Source organism: Petaurus breviceps, unplaced genomic scaffold, assembly GCF_028583685.1.
Source record: "Petaurus breviceps papuanus isolate PSGF00001 unplaced genomic scaffold, PetGlider_PUasm1.0 140, whole genome shotgun sequence".
In the NCBI taxonomy this organism is placed as follows: domain Eukaryota; kingdom Metazoa; phylum Chordata; class Mammalia; order Diprotodontia; family Petauridae; genus Petaurus; species Petaurus breviceps.
Window position 1 is genome coordinate 50,171,231 of NW_027185698.1, and position 22,819 is coordinate 50,194,049.

General features: G+C 42.0%; 1 protein-coding gene and 1 long non-coding RNA gene across 6 annotated transcripts in view; one reads left to right on the top strand and one right to left on the bottom strand.

Annotated features, from left to right (window-relative positions):
- The window catches only part of PCGF3 (polycomb group ring finger 3), a 132,809-nt gene extending 118,360 nt beyond the window's left edge, over positions 1–14,449 (bottom strand). For 3 of the 5 annotated variants that reach the window (XM_069072607.1, XM_069072598.1, XM_069072579.1), the window contains exon 1: positions 13,653–13,807. The gene's annotated coding sequence lies outside the window, so the exon portion shown is untranslated. Of the gene's footprint in view, positions 1–13,652; positions 13,825–14,430 lie in introns of those variants that run through there. The other 2 variants (XM_069072612.1, XM_069072588.1) reach the window with 2 other exon arrangements.
- Positions 14,450–15,821: 1,372 nt separating this feature from the next.
- LOC138150974 (uncharacterized) lies at positions 15,822–21,695 on the top strand. The gene is made up of 2 exons (XR_011165714.1): positions 15,822–16,395; positions 21,070–21,695. It is a non-coding gene; the product is annotated as an uncharacterized lncRNA (long non-coding RNA).
- Positions 21,696–22,819: the final 1,124 nt, after the last annotated feature.

Here is a 22,819-nt window from a genome sequence, read left to right on the forward strand (position 1 = left end):
TCCTATATGCAGAATGGACTGAAGAGAGTGAAATAGAATTGGGAGACCAATTAAGAGGCAAGGTATGAGGTAATAACATGCTGAACTAGATATTGGCCATGGAGATGGAAAGGGTCAGACCCAGAGACATTTTCACAAGAATCCACTAGGTTCAATGACTCAGTATTCTATACAAAGTGGGCACTTAAATTATTTATTAAATTGGAGGATGGGGAAGAAAAAAATTCAACTGAATAAACAGTGATGACTTTAAGGTATTAAACCTAGAGCATACCAATGCCATTGGCATTCTGAATTCAAAGTTTGGTCAGCACAGATAGGTGGGAATGTCCAGCAGGAACTAACAGGACTAGAATCTAGGCTGAAAATAACATAATCTCATAGTGCTAAATGGGACCTCAGATATCATCTAGAAATGAGCAAAGTGAGGCACTAGCAGTTTAAGTGATTTGTTCACACCAGTATAATGGACTGGACTTGGAGTCAGGAGGACCTCATATTCCACCCTTGATGTTTACTAGCCAAATCTTTTCATCTCTTTGGAAACAGTTTCTTACCTAGACAGCCTGTAAGGTCCCCCTTCCACCTCTTCATTTATGATCCTATGATCTTAAGAGTTAGAGATGAGATGTGAAACCAGGTATTCTTTAGACATTCATATAAAGGGGAAACCTGAAGTCTTGGGAGTTAGTCAACAAGCATTTAATGTGTATTACTTGCCAAGCACTGTGCTAAATCCTGAAGATAAAGAAAGGCAAAAACAATCCCTGTCCAACATACTCAGTGGAGGGTAAAATACAGAGAATAGAACAGGACCAAGAATAGAATAATAACTCATATTTATATAGAACTCTGTAACACTCACCTCACAACAACCTGTCAGGGAAGGAGGAATTTTGCAGAATACTGACAGTTGTAGGGAGGAGGAAGCAAAGAGATTCTATCAAAGGGCACCGGAGAGCAGTCATAGGAGAAAAATGAAAAGAATACAGTGTCATGGAAGCCAAAGAAGTAAAGAACATCTCCAAGAATGGAGGTGATCGAGTAGCAAATGCTACAGAGAGAATAAAGAGAACAGGGCAAAGTCATAGTGGAAGTACAGGGGAGAGATGAAGAATGAGACAAAGATGATTAATGGAGTATGCTCAAGGAGAAAGCAGAAGACAATAAGGGAGGAAGGCCATCTCTTTCTCTGAGTCAGAAGGACAAAAATGAGTACAAATATAGTGAGATTTCAGGGAACAAATGAGGTGAACTCTGGGAGTTCAAGTTGGAGGCTTTTCAGATACATGTGTGTGTTTAATGTCTTGTTCTAGTCCCCATAATCATCCCCCTCCTTCTAGTCAGTATAGTAAGTTTGTTAAGTAACCAGTATGAAGGGGCAATAGAGGAAATAAGATTGCAAAAGGCAAAACAGAAGTCACATACAAACCATCCCAAAGATCAAAGGAACATAATTTAAAATTGTATCATTAACCCTAATTCACATCCTGATAGCATGTGCTGAGCTAGTAGAACCATCCAGGCCCTGCTGTCAAGGCCTTTTGGTCCTGTGACATGTAAAGGGTGTTGATAATTTTGAGGTGATGTGGACATGTTAATTTTAAAGTTTTACTGACAACTCTGAAATGATTTGGATAAGTTAATGAACTGATCCTAAAGTGGCACAGATAAGAAAAAAACCTACAAAAATGAGAACTCAAACTCCTGGCCCCAAGTATTCTATTCCCAAACAGTCCATACTCTCCCAACTCTAATCCACAGTTTATGTGAATAACACTCTGCGCCACTTCCCCTCCCTTTCCTCCTCCCCACTTCCCCACCTCCCTTCACCATCCCATGCCCTCTGCCTCTGTACTCCTTTTGCTGCTCATCTCTATACCCTCTGTGCCTTATTATATGTGATTGCAGCCCCACTTCAGCTCCCCAATGCCACTGTGGGATTTCCCAGTGAGAACCTAAAGAAAAAAGCATGCCTGCCCCCATTTTATAAATTATCAATTCAATATGTAAACCAACCCATAAGCCATCATAGAAAAGGTCAAAAATACCATACAAATTGCATTTGGGGCAGAAGTCCCACCCAGCATCAGGAAAACTCAGGTTCAAGTCCTACCTCATCAAGGAGCTTACATTCTAGCTGAAGGACAAAATATGTTCACAGATAAATATGTGCAAAATTAGTACACTGTGTTTGCTAGGGCTGGGGGGGAGAGGGAGAGAACTAATAACTGGAGAATTAGGAAATACCTCTTGAAGGGCAGAGATGAGACAAAAAGAGCATTCTAGCAAGGGAGAGACAGTCTGTACCACGGCATGGAAACCAAAGGTGAAATGTCCTATATGGGGGAACTGTGATAGTTCAAGTTCAAGAAACATTTCTTTTTTTGTTATATTTGTTTTAATGGACAAAAATCATTCTTATTACTCCCTCCCCCAATTATGAACAAAAGAAAATCAAAACCCATTACAAACATGTACAGTCAATTAAAACAAATTCCCACATTGGCCATGTCCTAGAAAATACTTGTCTCTGCACTCTGGGCCCTTTGCCACTCTATGAAGAAGCAGACATGTTTCATCATTAGTCCTGTGGAGTCAACAGTCGGTTATTATGTTAATGAGAGTTCCTAATTCTTTGAAAGTTTTTGGCCTTTACCATAGTGTTGTCAGAGTATAAATTGTTCTGCATCTGTTCATACAAGTCTTCCCAGTTTTCTCTTCAAACACCTCCATCATTTCGTAAGCACAATAGTATTCCATCACATATCTATATTATATATATATATATATATATATATATATATATTTTTTTTTTTGCTTTTTGGAGGGGCGTTAGGGTTAAGTGACTTGCCCAAGGTCACACGGCTAGTTTTTGTGTTAAGTGTCTGAGGCTGGATTTGAACTCAGGTCCTCCTGACTCTGGGGCCGGTGCTCTATTCCCTGTGCCACCTAGCCGCCCACATATCTATATTATAACCTGTTCATTCACTCCTAGTTTATAGGCATCCCCTAAGATTATCATTCTTTGACACCTCAATTAGAGCTTAGAAATACTTTTGTCCATTCATAGTTTATTTTGCTTAGAACTAATCCCTCCCTTACCCTAGCCTCTCTACTTTTCCCCCTTCTCCCTTTTTTCTATTTCCCCAATGAATAAAATGTATTTCTGTACTCAACTGGGTCTTCCTATTCCTCCTTTTGACCAGTTCAGATGAGAGTGAGGTTCAAGTGTCAAGTACTTCCTTCCCCCTCCTCTGCTGCCCCCCCCAACCTTGTTTGTCAACCTGAACACCCTATTTTCTCTAACCTTCCTACATGCCCCAATATGTAGCTTTTCTGAGTAAGTTATTCATAGCTGTAAACCTGTATCCTTTGCCTTCTGGAACATTGTATTCCAAGTAGTCTCCTTTACAGTGGTAGCTGATAAATCATGAGCGATTCTGGGCTATAGCTCCTCAGTACTTGAATCTTTCTAGATGCTTTCAGGTCTTTTCTTTGACCTGCAAATTCTGGATCCTGGATATGATGTCCTGGGAGTTTTCATTTTGGGGTTTCTGTTAGGAGGTAGATTTTTCCATTTCCACTTTGCACTCTAAGTCTAAGAGATTTGGATGGTTTTCTTTTACATTCTCTTGAAAGAGAAAATCTACGCTTTATTTGGTCACAGCATTCAGACAGTCCAATGATTCTTCGAATTTTCTCCTTGATCTGTTTTTCAGTTCAGTTGTATTAATTATTAGAGATCTTACATTTTATTTTATATTTTCAGTCTTTTGGCTTCGTTTTAATATTTCTTGTTGCCTCATGGAGTCGTCTTCTATTTGATCCATTCATACTTTTAGCAAGGTTTTGTACCTCTTGCAACAAGCTGTTAATTTCTTTTCTAATTCTTTCTTCCATAGTTCTCATTTCTTTTCCAATTTTTCCTCAATAGTTCTCATTCCATTTATACATTTTTTTAACTCTTGTTTCATCTCTTCTAGGCATTCCAACTGAGTTTTTGCCCAAGTTATGTTTTTCTCTGAGGCTCTGTTTATAAATGTTTTTGGAGTCATCCTCTTCTGAATTTGTATCCTGGACTTACCTGCTCCTTTTTGGTGGGGTTCTTTTTTGTTTGCTCATTTTTCCAGATCACTTCTTGCCTTCAGACTTGATATTAGGGCTCTGCAGCAGTTCAGGAGCAAAGAGCTAGACTTGGTCCCATTGTTGCTGTCTTGGGTACTGAGCATTGTGTTATTCCAGGGTCTCAGGGTCAGCCTGGATCTGTGCAAGCTTTCAATGATACCAAAGGGAAAGTTTATTTGCTATTCACCTCAGTCCAAGTTCTGCACATTTCGGACCTGGATTTGGATCTGAGCAACAGTAGGCTGTTGCTGGACTCATCCTCCATCAGCCAGCTAGAAAACTGTTGCTTCAAAGTGACAGAATTGTCTTTGGTCTGAGATTCCTACCCTAGTTATTCCTCTGCAGGCTGGACTAAGTGCTAGAACTGAGAGCCAGCTTTGTTGCTGAGGTCTGAGCCACAGCACTGCTGCTGCTTCCTTCCAAACTTCCTCCTTTTTGGTGCAGTGTGCAGGTCCCTTTCTCAATGTGTTCAGTCGTTTCAGTTGCATTCAACTCTTTGTGACCCCATATGGGGTTTTCTTGGCAAAGATATTGAAGCGGTTTGTGATTTTCTTCTCCAGCTCAGCTGACAGAAGAGGAAACTAAGGCAAACAAGGGTTAAGGGTTAAGGTTAACCTGTTACAGTGACCCAAGCCTGGGTCACATAGCTAGTAAATGTCTAAAGCTGATTTTGAACTCGGGTCTTCTAACTCTGGGTCCAGCACTCAATCCATTGTCACCTAGCTGCCCCTGTAACAAAAGTAGATTGTTTTAAACCCACCCCACCCCCCACAATCCCTACAAAGGTTCATAGCCATTCAAACTGACAAACAAAAACTATACCAAGAGAGGACTTCTTCATCTCACTTATTCTTGATTCAGTCAGTCAATATCCATTTATTTATTTAAAGTGTCTCCTATGTGCTTGGTACCATGCTAACTGCTGGGGATAGCAAAAAAACAAAACCAAAAACCACTTTTTCTATGACCCAGAACTAGATAGTAGGCAACAAAGCTGCCACTTGGTACCTGTCCCCATCATGATGCCCCAGTATAGGATCTCAGTGTGGATCTGAGATGTCCTCCTCCCCGGTGAACAGCCTTCCCAGGGCACTGGAGTGATCCTTGCGCTCCTGGTCTAACCTACCCACAATGTCCAAGGACCTCTCTGTCTTCCTACACCAAACTGCATTTGACAAATGACTTACTGTGATTTTTTTTTCTAGGTTTTACCATCAGGAATTAGTCTGATGTGTTTTCTAGATTTGTTTAGAGTTTTGTGGAAGGGAGTATTTGGCTTTACTGCTATTTACAACTCTCCCATTTTGGCTCTACGTCCTCAAAAGATTATTTCTTAAAATTTATTAAGTACTAGTGTATTGCCATCCCTAATCCACCGTGCTAGTTTCATTGTTACAATAGGAATAGCTATTTCTTTATGACTAGATTAATAGCAAAAATCTATAAGAAGTCATAAGATAGTAGCTAGGATTACTAATACAAGTTGAAAGAAAATTTAGAGGTCAATTTTGTCATCACAGGATAACTGCAATCAGGTTTTCAAATAGATCATAATTTGAATGAAGCAAATGATGATGGTTTAGATCATGGTGGTTTAACATGGTTCTGTAAATCTAAAAAGGGAAATCCACTTCACTAGTTAACATCACATTTACCTTTTAAAACTTGGCCATACTCTTTTCTCAGTCCACTTTTCCCTCTCAATATGATCTCCAATAACTCCATCATTCAGCTCATCACTCACCCAGGCCATCACCCTTTCACTAGCTAAACTCTCTCTTTCCCATCCTGATCCTTTAGTGAACCATTTTAATTCTACATTGTATTCTTTTTAAGTCCTTTGCCCCTTTATCCTATTATCTTGACACATCAAGTCTAGTCTGAATGAAGCTGAAGAAAAATCACAGAAACCTTGTGTTGACTTGAGGCCACTATAATCTCAACTTCCTTCCCTGTGCTAAGGCCATCCTTTTACTTGTCCCGTTCACCACAGTAGCTTTTCCAATAGCTCTCCTCCTTCTATAATCTTAAATGAGAGTCCTGACTCATATCTCACTGAAAAAATCCTCAGCCATTCTCCTAAAGCTCCCTCCTCAAATCATCTCATATTATTTAGATGCCTTCCCCCAATACCTCCTCCTTTACCTGTCTCAGATGAAGGGGTAGTGCTCCAAGCCAAGGCAAACCCCTCTACATAATGGGATCTACACAATCCATTCCATCCCATCTTCTCAGCAGAATGCCCCCTCTATCATCCACACTCTCACTTATTTTCAACCTCTCTTTGCCTACGAAACAGATCCATGTTTTCATCATCTTCAAAAAGCCCTCACTTGATCAGTCCATCCCTTCCTTGAAAAGACTATTTACAATGAATTCCTCTACTTTGTTTCCTCTCATCCTCTTAACTCTCTGCGGTCTGAATGTAGGCTTCATAATTAGGCCTAAGCTGCTCTCTCCAAAGTTACTAATAACTTTTAATTGCTAAATCTAACCTCTTTTCATCCTTGACCCCTCTGCAATCTCCGATACTGCTGTTGATCCTCCTCTTAATTCTCTCTTCTTTCTACATGACACTCTTCTCTCCTGGTTCTCCTACTGATCTCTAACCATTCCTTCTCAGGCTCCTTTGCTACATCTTCATCCATATAGATGTTCCCCAAAACTGTCCTGGGCTCTCTTCTCTTCTTCTTCTGTACAATTTCATTTAGTGACCTCATCAGTTCCCATCAATTTGATTATCATCTTAATGCAGATGATTCTTAGATCTATTTATCCAGCCCTAATCTCTCTCCTGACCTTCAGTTTCCCCTCTCCGGCTGCCTTCTGGACATCTCCAAATGGATGTCCCACAGACATTTTAAACTCAATGCATTACCTTTCCCCCACACCCTCTCCTTCCTAACTCCTCTATTATTGTCAAGGGTACCATCATCCATCCAGTCACCCAGGCTCATAATCTGTCATCCTCAATTTCTCACTCACACTTACTCCCCCCACATGTAATCAGCTGCCAATTCTTGTTGCTTCTACCTTGTCAATATTTCTCTATACATCCCCTTCTCTCCTCTGAGACTACCCCCACTCTGGTACAGGATCTAATGACCTCATGCCTGGACTACTGCAAGAGACTGCTGGTCAGCCTCCCTTCGTTGAGTCTCTCCCCAGTCTAGTCAGTCTTCCACAGAAGTAACCATATTACGTCCCTACTCAAACTCTGGTGGCTCACTTTTACTTATAGGATAAAACAGGAAATCCTGTTCGGCTTTTAAATCCCTTCATAATCTGACCAGTACCCTTATTCTCATCTACTGTCTCTGTCCACCCTGATGTTCCCCAAAGAAGACACCTTATTTCCTGACTCAGCACATTTTCACTGGTTGTCACACACAACTGAAATTTTCACCCTAACCTCTGCTTTCTGAACTTCCTCAAGTTTCAGCTTAAAATTCCACCTTCCACAAGAAACCTTTCCCAGTGCTCCTTAATGCATCTTCCCTCTGAAATGATCTCCAAACTATCCTACAGAGAATTTGTTTATATATAGTTGTTTGCATGCTGTTCTCTCTCTCCCCATTAGACTGTGAACTAACTCCCTGACAGCAAAACTGGTTTTTACTTTCTTTGAATCTCCAGTACTTAGCACAGCACTTGGTACACAGCAGGCACTGAATAAATACTTTTTGACTGACATGATTAGCTTACTGTATGTACATATAAAGCAAAGTGCTTCACTTAAGTTCTTTCAATGGATCTTCATAAGGATACCACAAGACAGACAGGACAACTATGATTTTTCCACATTTTACAGATGGGGGAAAAATTATTAGCCCAAGGTCAATAAATTAGTGTTTATTAAGGTCTCTGTTCAAAGTATTGTGCTGGCACTGTCACTTGTTTCAGTCATGTCCCATTCTCCATGAACCCATTTGGGTTTTTTTTTGGCAAAGATCCTGGAGTGGTTTGTCATTTAATTCTCCGGCTCATTTTACAGATGAGGAACTAAGGCAGAAAGGGTTGTGACTTGTCCAAGCACAAAGCTAGTAAGAGTCTGAGGCTAGATTTGAACTAAGGTCTTCCTGACTCCAGCCTGGTGCTCTATCCAATGCATCACCTACCCAGAAATACAAGTACAAAGGATGAAATAAAACCTATTCACTGTAAGCTTACATTCTAATGGGAAGCAATAAGTACGTATGCAGCATAAACATGAAGCTAATACATATGTAACTGCTGAATATCTGTGGTAGGAGGAGCTATTTATTAAGTAGTAATCTAAATTCAGTGAACGTGAATAAACAAATAGGTAGAATATCTAAGGAGCAGAAACATAATTGTGGTTGAGGATATTTAACTTGCTTCTACCACAGTAAATCCTTTACCAGTTCTGCTTCAGTATCAAGACTGACTAGGGAGTTTCACTGGTCTTCCTGTGTCAGCAAGGAAAAAGTTGTGAAATGGTTAAAGGTTCCTCTTGCTTTCCACATCCCCCCAAAAAGAAAAATCAAGAGTTAACCGTGTGGGTAGTGTGTGCATGCATGTCTGTGTGCATGTGTATGTGTGCATATATCTCACATACATAAACACAAACACACAAATATTTCACTTCTCTGAAATAACTGTCTTTTAATTCTATACCTTTAAATGCCTATGACAAAACAATCAAATCTAAGGGTTCTTGAGAGGCACTACAGCCAGTTTTCAATAACCTTTTTTTGTGTTTTTACAAAACAGGTTTCAGTGTGTTTACAAATAAAAATTCCAATCAGAGTATCCTTCCTAAAACAGTGTTCTTAAACTGGCAGAATTCATTAAAATACCATAGATTATCTTTAAATGCACCATTGCCTAAATAAGGGGTCAACCTGAAGAATGTACATCCAAAGAATTATGACATCTTAGTTTAATCTCCATCTTAGCCAAAATTTACCAAAATACCATTTACAGATCAACTATTTGCTTTTATGTGTTTAGTAATTCCTTTGTCTTTCTTATTACTCAGCCTCAAGAAACAAAAATGTTTATCACAAAGGGTGTTTGTCTTTTAAGGAGCTGGGTTTTAAAATATAAAAGATTAACCTATAGGCCCCATATATTTTAGTGCTAAAATAATGTTTAAATTTTAACCTTATACTCAGTTCTAATGTTCAGTTAATTAGATAACAATAAAGAATATAGGGATCCAAATAAAATATACACATCCAGTTAGAACACTATTCATATTTAAGAAACACAAATTTTACAAGAGAACCCAAATTAAAGAAAATGACTGAGTAAATTTCAATTCTTGAAATATTATTTGGGGAACAACAAAGGTCCCATAAGTTAAGGTTGACACTCAACCAGTTCAGAAAATCCCAACTCAAGTACCTAAAACGAGGTAGGGTTTTTGGTCAGTTCTTTAAGGAAAATGAGACCAAAAGGAAATGCTTGTCCCTTTGAAGAGCATTAGGAGTCCCTTATCAAGATCCTGAAACACAAGGGAATTGCCTCCCAAGGCCATTAAGACTTTACACAAAGTTATGTTAAGATGGCCTTTTGAACACCATACAAAAGCCTGTAGATATGATAACCACAGGGAAATACATGGTGTCCAATATACAAACGTCCCCCCTCTCCACTCCCACCCCCAAAATCAAGTGTCCCAGATAATTACAAAAGTATGGCTGCAGTTGTCAGAGAGAAAAGAGTTCTAGCAAGAGAAGAGCAAAGCAAAAAATCTATAGCAAGTTCTCCCTCAAATCAAAACTGGAAAGACCCTATAAAGTGTACGATCAGATTAATCAGGTACTATGATCCCTCATGCATGAGGGGCAACTCAATAGGGAGGGCACCACTGTGTCACAAAGTCACAAAAATCACTTAAGCAAAAGCTTGTTTTTTTCTATGTATAACACATACACTTCTTAAAAGCCTAAAGAATACTCATTTAAATTTCGTATAAGCTCTAATAGGCAGTGTGGTTGCACCCCCATAGCATGCCAACCCAAAAGCCAGGCAACCTTGGACTCAAATCCCACCTCTAACAGATAATGGCTGTACAATCCTGATCAAGTCACTACATCTCTTGGTGTTTTAGGCAACTCTCTTAAGATTATAAAATGCAGAGAAAGTATCAACCTGCACTGGTAAAAAGCCTAGGAGTTCCCTATACCAAATGATCACATGTCTAATCCCAATTCTTCAAAGGTCTTTTAGGGAATATTTACTTAGCAAGAACTAGAGTTCTCAAGTGTTAGGCAACAAGTTGCTCTCGTATATTTTAGGTACAAACATTTTTGTAAAGATCATTAATATTAGTTCAAGACTTAAAACAATCTTTTACCAACAGATGTCAGCCACCCCCAAACCCCACCACACTTTAGTAAACTTGTCTTCATAAGTAGTGGTGTTCAACCGTCTGTTTAGCAATCTTTCCAAACTTTACTAGTCTTTGGGCCATAGACAATAATAGTTTAAGCCATGATTTCACTTGTACAGGTCTTCACATTGATAATTAATCAACAAGCATTTATTAAGCACCCACTACATTCCAAGAACTATGCTAGGTGTTAGAAATATAAATACAAATGAGGGAAGGCTTCCTAGAAGAGAAAGTATTTGACTTGGGCTTTAATTGACTGGCAGGAAGTCTAGAGGTGAAAAGGGACAACATTCCAGAAATAGGAAACACTGAGCCCAGGCAAAGGTCCATAGGAGTACAGAGTTGATGTGGAAGCAGAGTAGTCTAATTTGGCTTGAAATTAATAGTTGGTAGATAAGTACAATATGAAATAAAGTTGTTAAGTTAGGGTGGCACTAGAGTTTAGCCGGCTTTAACAGACACAGAGAGGAGCCTAAACTGTACTGGGGAGAAGGGGGGAAATGCTAAATGACTGAAGATTTCTGAGCAGAGGAGTGGGTGAAGCATGATTTTGGGGTGGAGAGGAGGGTCAAGCCAGGAAAAGTAGAGGCAGAAGACTAGCAAGAAGGCTACTGCAACAGTGTATGCAGACTATATATAACCAGAAAAAAGAATGGAAACCAGATGTTTCAAAGGCAGAAAGCACAGGACTTGAGAAATGAGTGAATTAAGAAAAGTGAGGAAAAGTCAAAGACAAGACCAAGATCAGCAAGGTGGGAAAATATAGGTGAAAGGAAGTGCCTCAAACAGAAACAATGAAGTCAGAAAGAGAAACAGTTTTAAGAAGAAAAATAATGAGTTTGGTTTTCAACATGTTATGTTTGAGGTGCCTGTGGGATACTAACAGGACCTGCCAGAGTTTGCAACCTGATCAAATTAAATCAGAAGAGAACTTTAGCTGAATTGGAATTAGATTTTAGTTTAACATGATCAAAACAAAATCATCATGATGAAAATAATTATATAGTTCTAATCCTTTTCCCTTTATATCACAGGGAACAGGAAAAAAGTGACAACTAGTTTCAAAACTTGAAGGTACAACAAACATCATGTAAAGAGTACCTAACAAACTGACAGGATACTAATTAATTACCTGATCAATTTACATTTTACTGTACCTTTTCTAAACCAACAGGCTAAAATATTACAAAACAAAGCTATACATCATTACAGGCAGTGTGGCACCTCAAATAAAGAACTGGTCAAGACCACTGGAGTTGGATACCGTACTACGACTTTTAGCAGCAAGCCACTCCATTCCCTGGGTCTCAGATGCCTCATCTATAAAGTGAGGGGGTTAAGCTAGCATCTCTAGGTTCCCTTCCACATCTAAAATCATATCTAGGGTCCTATGCTAACTTCAAACTGAGGGAAAAGGCTTTACCTTCAAAAGCAGTGTGTGTCAAACCTTCCAATATTACAGTGAAAGAACAAAAGGAATTCCATACCCAAATTTAATAGGTGCTATGACCCATTATTGTCATTTCTGTACTAGATGAAAACTTTTAAAGTATACTCTTAACCCTAATCCCCTAATACTTAAATCAGAAGGGGGAAAAAAAACTGAGGCTGGATGGTTAATTTCATTAAAAGGTATAATCACTGTCAAAAATCAAATTAGAAGACCTAATTCCCCAACTCTGGGGCCGTTTTACCAGATTCCAATTAAACAAACATGATACAAAAATAAAATTTAAAAGGATGCTGTAAAAATAAGTAAAAAAATATAAACATGTACAAAAGGTTCTGGATCTTATGAAGTCAAGCTACAAGAATCAATTTTCCTAAACTATTTAAATACCCCAGGGCACGCAGTTCAGATGAGAGTTCTGTTCCTGTGAAAAGATAACTGAAGAATCTGAAATAATTATTTTTCCACAAGAAAATGTGTAGCTTTTTGGCAGACAGATCTTGCTGGCATTCTATATGGCCCCAACTTTTCTATCAGTTAGGTTTCCTCCCCGTCAGTCAGTTTTGTCACCTATTTAACCTACTCTTCCAACACCTGACACTTTCAGAGTCTTTCTAAAGCTCCAAGCCAAATCGTGAAGCCAAGAGACAGCCATCGTCAGCCTTTGTGGTCTTAATTCCTCCACAAATGAAGGATCAAAATTTCAGAAAAGTCATTCCCCCCCTCCCCAGGATTTCACTACCTGCTCTCTAAGCATCCTAAACAAAGAGGTAAACGTTCTGTTAAATTCTAAGGGATTTTTTTTGGGGGGGAGAGGGGTCCAAGGAAAAAAACAAGCACCTCGGCCCCCACCCATGATCCTTAAATATTTTCCCAATCGAGTTGGGGGGAGCCAGGAGAAAGAAAGCTGCCCCCATCCACCCACATACCCTGGAGAGCTCCATCTTTCCCCCATCAGCTAATTTTCACTCCAAAACTGTAACCCTTAAAATTGAGTCTACACCACCCCACCCCTCTGTCTGGGCACCGTCCTCTTATCTTTGGCAAGTGGGCAGATGTGGCTCCTAACCTGCTGGGTCCTTACCCACCCCCCACCACAGGGTCTCTTCTCCACCCATTCCGCCCTCCCCGGCCAGCACCCCCTCCCCCGCCCCAGGTCCGGGGGCTGCTACTCCTCTGCAGATTTCAGTGCCGTGGAAAAGACAAAACGTCGGCCGAGTCGCGGGGGTGTCCCCCGCAGACACACACACACTCCCACTCCCACCCCGGGGCGTCCTTGAGAAGCTGCAGCTGCAGCCCCAACAAAGTTGAGCTGCGCGGTCAGGGCCGGGCCGGCCCCTCCGGCCCCCAGGGCCTCGATGGCGAGGGCAGCCCCGGGGGCCTCACGAGGGCCAGGGCGGCGGGGGAGGCGGAGGCCGAGCAGGCCCGGCCAGGCCGGCGAGGCCCGTCGACAGAGGATTTAAAGGGACGAGGGCCGGGCCCGGGCGCGGGGCCCGCCGGGGCTGGGGGGGCCGGGCGCAGGGGGCCCTCCCCACCCGGGCCCCGTGGCACCGAGCCCCCGGCCGCCGAGGCGGAGGAGGCCCGGCAGGGGCGGGCGGCCGGGCTCGGGGTCTGAGGGAGCGTGGCCCCGAGGAGGGAGCCGGGCCGGGGGCGGCAGGGGCCCGAGGGGGCCGCGGTTGGAGGGCCCGAGGGGCCGGCGCACTGACTGACCTGCGAGTCGCCGATCCGCGGGACCGCGCGCGGGGGCCGCGCGGGGAGGGGGAGAGGGGGAGGGGGCGCCGCTCCCTCCGGGTCCCCCCGAAAAGGAGGAAAAAAAATCCGTCCGGAGTTTAAAACAAAGAGGCGGAAATGCCCGAGCCCAGCCGAGCGAGGAGTCGGGGGCGCCGCGCTCCGAGCATGCGCACTGCACCGGCCCGGCACCCGGGGCTCCCCCCGCCCCTCGACACGCGGGGGCGACGACGGAGCGGAGCTAACAGAGGAGGGCCGGCCGCGAGGGAGGGGGCAGGGGCGAAGGCGCCGGCGCGGCCCAGGAAGTCCCGGGGCTCGGGCCGAGAGGTGGCTGGGTCACCTGGCTGGGCGGGGAGTCTCTCTGTGGGGGCGGGACCGCCTCCAGCCTTTCCAGCCCAGCAGCCCGGGGACCCTTCCGAGCGACCCTCGCCCCAGAGGGGTCCGCCCTCCTTCGGCCCGTGCTCTGAGGCTAGAGCCCGGGGACCCCGGCTGGTTCTGGGAGGATGTGGGGACTTCGGGAGGGAAGGGCTAAAAATACAGCCCTCCAGTCCCCCTCCCACCCAGGGAAGGAACGAGGTCTGCGCCAGAGGGGGCCAATTTGACACTTCGCAGAATCACAGGCTCTGAGCTGGGAGGGTCTTGATTGGTCAACAGATTGGTTACCCTCCCCCCCCAAAAAGCACCCCCAAAAGGTCATCTAGCCTTAACCCAAAGACTTCTAGGGGGTGGAACCCACTCCCTTGTGGGGCACCCAACTCACTCCTCGGTGGAAGGGCTGAAGGGTGGAGCACGTCGTACTTTAGGTGACACCTGGCTCTCGGGACTTCCACCCATCACTCCTGGTTCTGCCATCTCAGTGCCAGCACAGGGAAGAAATACACAAACCCGCCTGCCCTCAAGCGGCACCCAGAGAGTCTATCAATCTTCTTTGGGATGGCTGGCTTTAAATACTTGGGTCAAGAAAGCAGGCTTTCCTCTAGGCTAAACACTTGCTGCTGCTTCAACCAGTCTTCTTATGCTTAGCATAATCTCCAGGCTCCTCAGGCCACCATCCGCTGAATGTGCTTCAAGTTGAAAATGGCCTTCTTAAAAGGTAGAACCCAAAACTAGATAAAATATCCCAGATATTATCAGAGCATGGTGGGATTATCACTTCCCACTACTTCTTAATGGAGGTTTAGCTTTTTTTGGCTGACATGTTTTGTCTCATTGAGCTCACAGTGCACTAAAACTCCCTGATCTTTTTTGACATAAACCATTAGCTAGTCACAACTCTCTACCTTGTACTTGAGCAATTGATTCTTTGAACCCAAGTATGGGATTTTACATTTATCTATTAAATTTCATCTAAGCTACTGATAACTTTGTGGAGCTTAACATTCCCACCTGACCTGGTAACAAAACTGTCCAGTTTTGTGATGTCTATAAATTTAAGGATTATACCAGCTTTCTTTTCTGCATGATAAAACTATTAAACAGTATAGGGCCAAGAACAGATTCCTGGAGTTCACCATTACAGAGCTCTCTCCCAGTAGTTATCAATCCATTAATACCTATTCTTTATAGTTAGCCGCTCAACTTATTCTGAATTCTCCTAATGATACCATTATCTAGACTATATCTCACCATCTTCCACAAATATTGCATAAGAATCTTGTCAAACATTTCCCTGAAATCTAGGCAAATTATGACTAAAGCATTCCCTGATCTACCAGTTTAGTATCCTGTCAAAAAAAAGGAAATGAAGTTTGTCTGGTAATACCTGTTCTTGACAAACCACTTACCCTTCTAAATTCACAAACCATCTCTTTAACAATACATTCTAGCATTCTGTCAGGAATTAAAGTAAAGCTCACCAGCCTATAATTTGCAGTTTGAACATTTTCCCTCCTCCAGTCTTATAGCACTTGTCTCATTCTCTGTTGTTTTCCAAAGATCATTAACAGTAGCTCAGAAATCATACTATCAGTTCCTTCAGTACAGTGAGATGTGGTTCATCTAGGTCTAGTGACTTGAACCAAACCCATGGCATCCATGATGCTATCTCACTATGTCCTTGTATATCTTACGTTTTATTTCCCTATCCACTACTTCTCCTTGGCAAAACAACAACACACAAGCAAAATATGGATTGAGTAGTTCTACCTTTGCTCTATCATCCATTGTCACCATCCCCATACAATCTGTCTCTGCTTTGTTCCTCTTCTTTTTTTTCCAACACAGCCAGGGAATTCCAGAGAATTCATAGGCTAGCTAGTCTATGTCTAGTAGGAGAATGGGATATAGGAGTGGTAGTTAACAAACCTTTTGATTCTTTGCATTCCTTTGGCTTGGACCTTCCACATCAAACCAGTCCCACTGGAAGGTGATGACAGGTAGTTATAAGCACAGTGTTTTGTAAATGTTAATCAATCAATCAGGGAGCATTTATCAGTTGCTTAGTATGTGCAAGGCATTGTGCTAAATGCTGGGGGAACCAAGAAAGACAAAAACATGTTCCATTCTCTCAGGGAACGACTTGCAAACAACTACATACATGCTAGATATCTACGGAGGAGATGAAAAGTAACTGGGAAAAGAAAGCATTCAAACTGGGAGAAGGGACTGGGAAAGGCCTCTAGCAGAAAGTGGAATGTAAGCTAAGTCCTGAAGGAAGCCAAAAAGCTGGAGGTGAAGAAAGAGAACGTTCCAAGCACAGGGGAAGCCATCGGAAAAAGGCATGGAGGTGAGATAAACTGCCTTGACTTGTGGCATCAAGAAGGTTAGTGTCACTAGATCACTGAGTCCATGGAGAGAAATAAAATAGAAGAACACTGGCAAGGTAGACAGGCTAGGTTATGAAAGGTTTTAAAAGCCAGAGGATTCTGGAAGTAATAGGGAGGCTTTGAGGTTTATAAAGGTGGGAAGGAGGGAGAAAGATGGTCATATCTGAGCTTTAGAAAGATTATTTTGGCTGCTAAATAGAGAATGGATTGCAATAGAGACAAACTTAAGGAGATAAACACCCCCCCCCCCAAAAAAAAGTCTATTTTGAAAGTCTAGACCAGGCATGAAATGATGAGATCCTGCACCAGGTACTTGCGTGAGTAGAGGAGGAGACATATCAAAAATGTTCAGAAAAAAAAAAACTGTAATGGAATATTCTCCTATAAGTTGCCCCATCTTGTTTTTCTGAAGTCCCTTCCAAATACAACTTCCTTGCCTGATTTTATGACCAGTTAAATTGAAGTTGAATCTTTTCCCGTGTCAGTGCCACATCCTGGCTCTGACATTTGCTAGATGTATGAACCTTTGCAAGTCCTCCAAACTCAGAGAAAACTCCATTAAATGGGGTCAATATCCACATTTTATGGAAATGAAAATTTCTGAAAAATTCAGTGTAAATTAATTGAGTCACTTTTTGTTGGGTTAAAGCAGTGTTCCCTTTACTGCTCTGGTAATAGAAGTCCCTTCTAGCCACCAGGTGAATTCACCAGCTCCCAACTCCCCTCCACACACATACACTCTATTTGAGGTGGGGGAGTAAGAATACTCCTTTTCCCCATTGCTATTTACAGACCACTATCACTCAGGAATCTCTTCTCCTTTGTGGTTCATTCAATCCATTTTTACCACCCAATTGAAAGCCTAAGTGCCTGTTTTTTACAGACCCCTCTCCAAAACATTCTTTTTAGTTCCTCAAGGAATTGGTGTTTTCCTCCAATTAGTACAGCAAAATACAAAACCAAGGCTCTAGTGGGTCCACTGGAAATTTATATTAGTTAATCTAAACTGCAGTAAAGCAATCTTTCTAATCCTATCATGTCTTTGTTCCTAGTCTTCTCTTTCCACAAGCTTCCTTCAGAGACCCCTTCCCCCATCCTCTATGCTGAGGATCTTAAATCATACTGAACTGAAAAAAATTGAAGCCATTCAATGAGAACTTTATCTTCTCTCCTCCTCAGAAGATGTCCTCATTCCTCCACAATTTCCTCCTTAACTGTGGTATCAAGTGAAGAGGTGGCCCAGAACTTGTTTAGGCGAACTTCCCTATGGACAACCTTGATCCCAGCCACTTCCATCTTCTTAAACTAATTGCCCCCACTATCATCCCCTCCCCCTTTCTCTTATCTTCAATTTCACCCAATATAGGGTGTCCTTCTCCACTGCCTACAAACAAGTCCTTACCTCTCCCATCCTTAAAACAAAACAAAAAAACCAACTCATCACTTGATGCTACCATTTCTGCTACCTAACCTCCTATCTCCACCCTTGTAGAGATGCACCTTGGTATCTTTATGCAGGTGCTATGGTCCTCCACTCCTCTGGAGCTATAGCTACTACAGGTTGTTGTCCTTTGTTCTCCAAGAGGACCAAGATGACATCACTGTGTTAGAGTTGAGGTATGGTGTGTCCAACTCTGACTGATCAGACCTATATGAGCTGAGCGCTCTACCAAGGTCAAGCACAAACAATCCATGTGAACATTTGGGGCAGATTCTCTAAATTTACACATCTCAAAATTTCTTTTGAGGGACTTTAATTCTGCTTTGTTCATATATAGCACAGCCCCTTCTCTGAGCAGGGTATGCCATGCTGAGTGGTGCTGTGTCAGTGTCTCCCATGTCACACAATCTATTCCAAAGTTCTTAAGAGAGACCTTGAAAATGTCCTTGTATCTCTTTTTCTTTTTTTTTTTCTTTTTAAGCAATCAGGGTTAAGTAACTTGCTCAAGGTTACACAGCCAGGTGTCTCTGGGTGGGTGCTAAGTGTCTGAGCCCGGGATTCGATCTCCAGGTCATCCTGACACTGGAGCCGGTGCTCTTACTGGCTGTGTTACCTGGCCACCCCTGTATCTCTTTTTCTGACCACCAGGTGAGTACTTACCCTGTGTGAATTCTTTGTAAAATAGTCTTTTTTTGGCAAGCATATGTTTGGCATTCTAACAACATGGTCAGCCCAGCAGAGTTGTTCTCTCTGCAGTAGAGTTTGAATGCTTGGCAGTTTAGTTCGAGAAAGGACTCAGTGTCTGATATCTGGTTTACATGATCCTAGAGAGAAGGGCTGAATAATTCCATGGTGCTCTCTACAGACTGTCATCAATCAATGCTGAAGCCATTGACTGTTTACCTCAGGTTGCAGTCAGTCCCTCCCTAACTGAAGCTCCAACTGAAAAAGAGGTTTCGAATGCCATTAAGCTCCTTTCATGTGGCAAAGCACCTGGTGCTGATTCTATTCCAGCTGAGATTTGCAAGGTGGGGGGAAGGGGGTGAGGAGGGGTCCATTGCTCATATAAAAGCTGACTGAAATTTCCCAGGTTATATAGCAAGAGCAGGTTATCCCCAGGAGTTCAAGGATGCCTCCATTGTCCATCTCTAAAATAAAAAAAAGAAGTAGATTGTCCTAAGACAATCTCTTAGTCATTGCTGATTCTTCACCTGGAAGATGGTCATCTACCTGAGAAACAGTGCGGCGTCAGAAAGGGCTGAGGAATAGTCCATATGGTGTTTGCTGCCCAACAACTCCAGGAGAAATGCCAGGAGCAGAACAGAGGTTTGTCCACAATGTTTGTACATTGGACCAAAGCCTTTGATATCGTCATTCTTGAAGGCTTATGGAAAATTAGGTCAAAATTTGGTTGTGTGGAGAAGTTCATCAATATTGCACATCAATTTCATGACAGCATGCTTGCCCAGGTTATGAAAAATGGAAGATGTTTTTTAGTTTTCCTAGTCACAAATGGAATAAAAATAAGGCTGTATGCTTTTTAGCATGATGTTTTTGGTCACAGCTACTGAAGAACCAGAAAAAGTCCTTCTTACCACTAAAATCCTTGGCATTGTCAAATAGTTCAACCTCAAAAAGGAGTATGATTTTATCAGTGGAAATAGCATTAAAGAAGATGTATTTCCATTTACATCAAGTTTACACTTGGCAATCAAAAATCAAGTGTACACTTGATTGGACAAAGATTTCTTGATTGAATCAGTCAATTAGAGTGTGAATTGAACTTTCCTTCCTTCTATTTTTTTTTTTCAAAAAGATGCAACAATTTATTTTTTTTGTACCCAGTTTTCATTTTTGATTTCTTGGTATATAGCTCAGAAAAGACAGGCTTTTAAAAAGCCCATTGTGTTTTAAATGGAGCTACTTCACCAACCTTTAAACCCAAATCATTATGACTATGACCAATAATAGCCCCAATCCAAGCCTTGGGTGGCTCATTGTTTAGTTTTGATGAGAATAAATACAGATTGTTTTCTCTTCCAGTCAGAAAACTCTGAGGGTCTTCCCCTCTCAGAAAGATATCTTTGTGATGGTAAATTGAGCCATCTTTTGTCTCTACTCTTACCTAGACCATAGTCATTGAATGGTCTTAGCCTCAGACAAACTGAGACCTGGGAAAAGATTTTAATTTAGAAAAACCTCTATCATTCACTGCATCTTGGGCTCTCAGTAGTCATTTTGAACTTTGACTTGCCACTGGACTTCAATGACTCTGGAGGAGAGAGTGAGGCTGAAGACTTTTTACTCTCTATCTAATTCTCAGGCTAATTAAAACACCACCCTTATGATGTCATTGGTCCTCTTCCGGTTTACAATGACAAACTACAACTAAGAACCAGACCTATATTCCTCCTTGAATTAATCAAAGCCATTGACTGAGAGGCTTGGTCATACCCTAAAAGAATTTGTTTAAAAGAGCAGAACTATCTCTGAACCAGATAAAGAATCCTAGGGCTAGAAGCAAATAGGAAGGGGTTATACTGAGCTGAGCCAAGAAAAGGAGAAAGAAAAAGTAGGATTGAGCTTGGATGGAGAAGAGAGACACAGAGGAGGGCCATGAGCTCTATTGGCACCTCATACCATAGTAGAAGCCTCAAGCTGACATCACCAGTGTATACCTACCAAATGAGGGTATGCATGTATATATGTAAAGGGCTATATGCAAACCTCAAAGTGCTACAGAAAGGCTAGTTATTATAATAGTTATTATCGGGGTTAAGTAAGTTGCTCAAGGTTACACGGCCAGTTATTTCTGGGTGTGGTGCTGAGTGTCTGAGCCCGGGATTTGATCTCCAGGTCGTCCCAACACTGGAGCCGGTACTCTTACTCGCTGAGCCACCTGGCCGCCCCTAAGCAATTGGGGTTAAGTAACTTGCTCAAGGTTACACGGCCAGGTGTTTCTGGGTGGGTGCTAAGTGTCTGAGCCTGGGATTCGATCTCCAGGTCTTCTCAACACTGGAGCGGTGCTCTTACTCGCTATGCTACCTGGCCGCCCCTATAATAGTTATTATTGTAGCCCAAGTCCCAAAGCCCATTGGCATGGGACTGTCCTTATTGGTGGATATCAATGTCCCTACATTCAAGGAGTTCGTAAGAGGAAGAGAGACCTCATCATTCTTTTCTACCTCTGCAGGTTCTCAAGCACTTCAGGAGCTTCTGGCTTCCAGCTTTGGGAGAGGTGAATGGTGCCACTCTTGCTTCCAGTTGATGAAGGAAGAAAAGACTCTGGGAATAGGGATATGATGGAGACTGCCAGCTCCCCTCTTGTCAGCTTCTTCTGTTTCATTATGCAAAGGTTTCCAATAACCTGATTTTTACCTCAACCACAGAGGCCTAGGATAACTAGAGACAAGCATAAATGTAAAGTTAGGCAGAGAGCTCAACTTTTGCCTAAATGTTAGGAATTTAGCCTAACAGGATTGGAAAGGTTATGACTAAACTCATAATTTTTCATCTAAAATAAACTCTTTAAAGTTGCAGAGTAGGAAACACATGGACCCTAGAGGTCATTATATTGCCTCCTGGGCTTTAAATGAACTAATTATTATGACAAGGTACTTACATAAGGTCCACAGAATCTTCCCATCTCACTTGTAGCTGAAACCTTCTATATATGTTGTCTTCTCCATTAGAATGTAGAATAGATCTTGAGAATTGAAGGTGTTCTTTTTTTTTTTATTTGTATCCCCAGAACTTAGAGTGCTTTGCTTAATAAATACTTTTTCATTCATTCTCTGCTAAACAAGCTGAGAAAGTCAACATTTCTTGATTTCATTTAAACTTGGCAATCTGGCTTTCACCCTCATCATTCAACTAAAATTGCTTTTCCCAAAATTATGAAGATCTCTTAATTGCTAAATATGCCTAGAAACTGGCCTTTTCTCAGTTCTCACCCTTCTTGACCTCTCTGTAACATTTGGCACTACTAACCACCTTCTCCCCCTCAATATACTAGCCTCTCTAGGTTTTTATGAAACTGATTTTTCCTGTTTTTCCTATGTATTTCATCAATCTTTCTCACTTGCCTTTGCTAGACTTTCATCCAGGTCATGCCCACCAAACATGGATGTCTCTTAGGGATCTAACTGTGGGGGTCCCCAAGGCTCTGTCTTTGGCTCCCTTTTCTTTTACCTCAGTACTATTTATTTGGTGATTTCATCAGGTCCCATGGTTTCAATTATAAACTCTATGATGATTCTCAGATCTATTAGTCCATCACTAAAGTTCCTCCTGACTTCCAATCTCGCAATGATGAGGGATGGCTATTAGGTTCAGCAGGAACTCTGATCTTATCTAAGACCAGAAAATCTGTAATAGTGTCTGGAAAGGATTCAAGGTCTCATGCTTAATTGGAGTGAGAGTTGAAAAAGTTTATTTTAGGCAGAGTGTGGATAGGGGGAAGGGGTTGGAGATGAGATTTGGGCCAGACCAAAGGAGACATGAAGAGATTAAGCTAGGACAAAGGAGTCACAAGTTGTTGCCTAGGCAGAGTTCCGATAGGGGGAAGGGGCAGAGTTTGAGGCAGGGAAAGGGAAACATGATTTTACAGACTGGTTTTACAAATTGATGTTACAAAGTTTTACAGACTGATGTTATTACAGATTGATTTTGACCCCAGGTACCCCATCAACAACACCAACGATCCTTGAACATCTTAAGCTGGGTATCATATAAACAATTTAAGCTCAGCATATCTAAAACAGAACCCATTATTTCCCCCCCCCCCAAATCCTTCCCTCTTCCTAAATTTCCTGTTACCGTAAAGAGTGCCACCCTCTTCCCAATCACCCAGATGACTAATCATTTAGTTGAAACCCAGGTGTCCTTCTGTATTCCTTACTCCACCTCGTATATCCAATCTGTTGCCAAATCCTATTAATTTT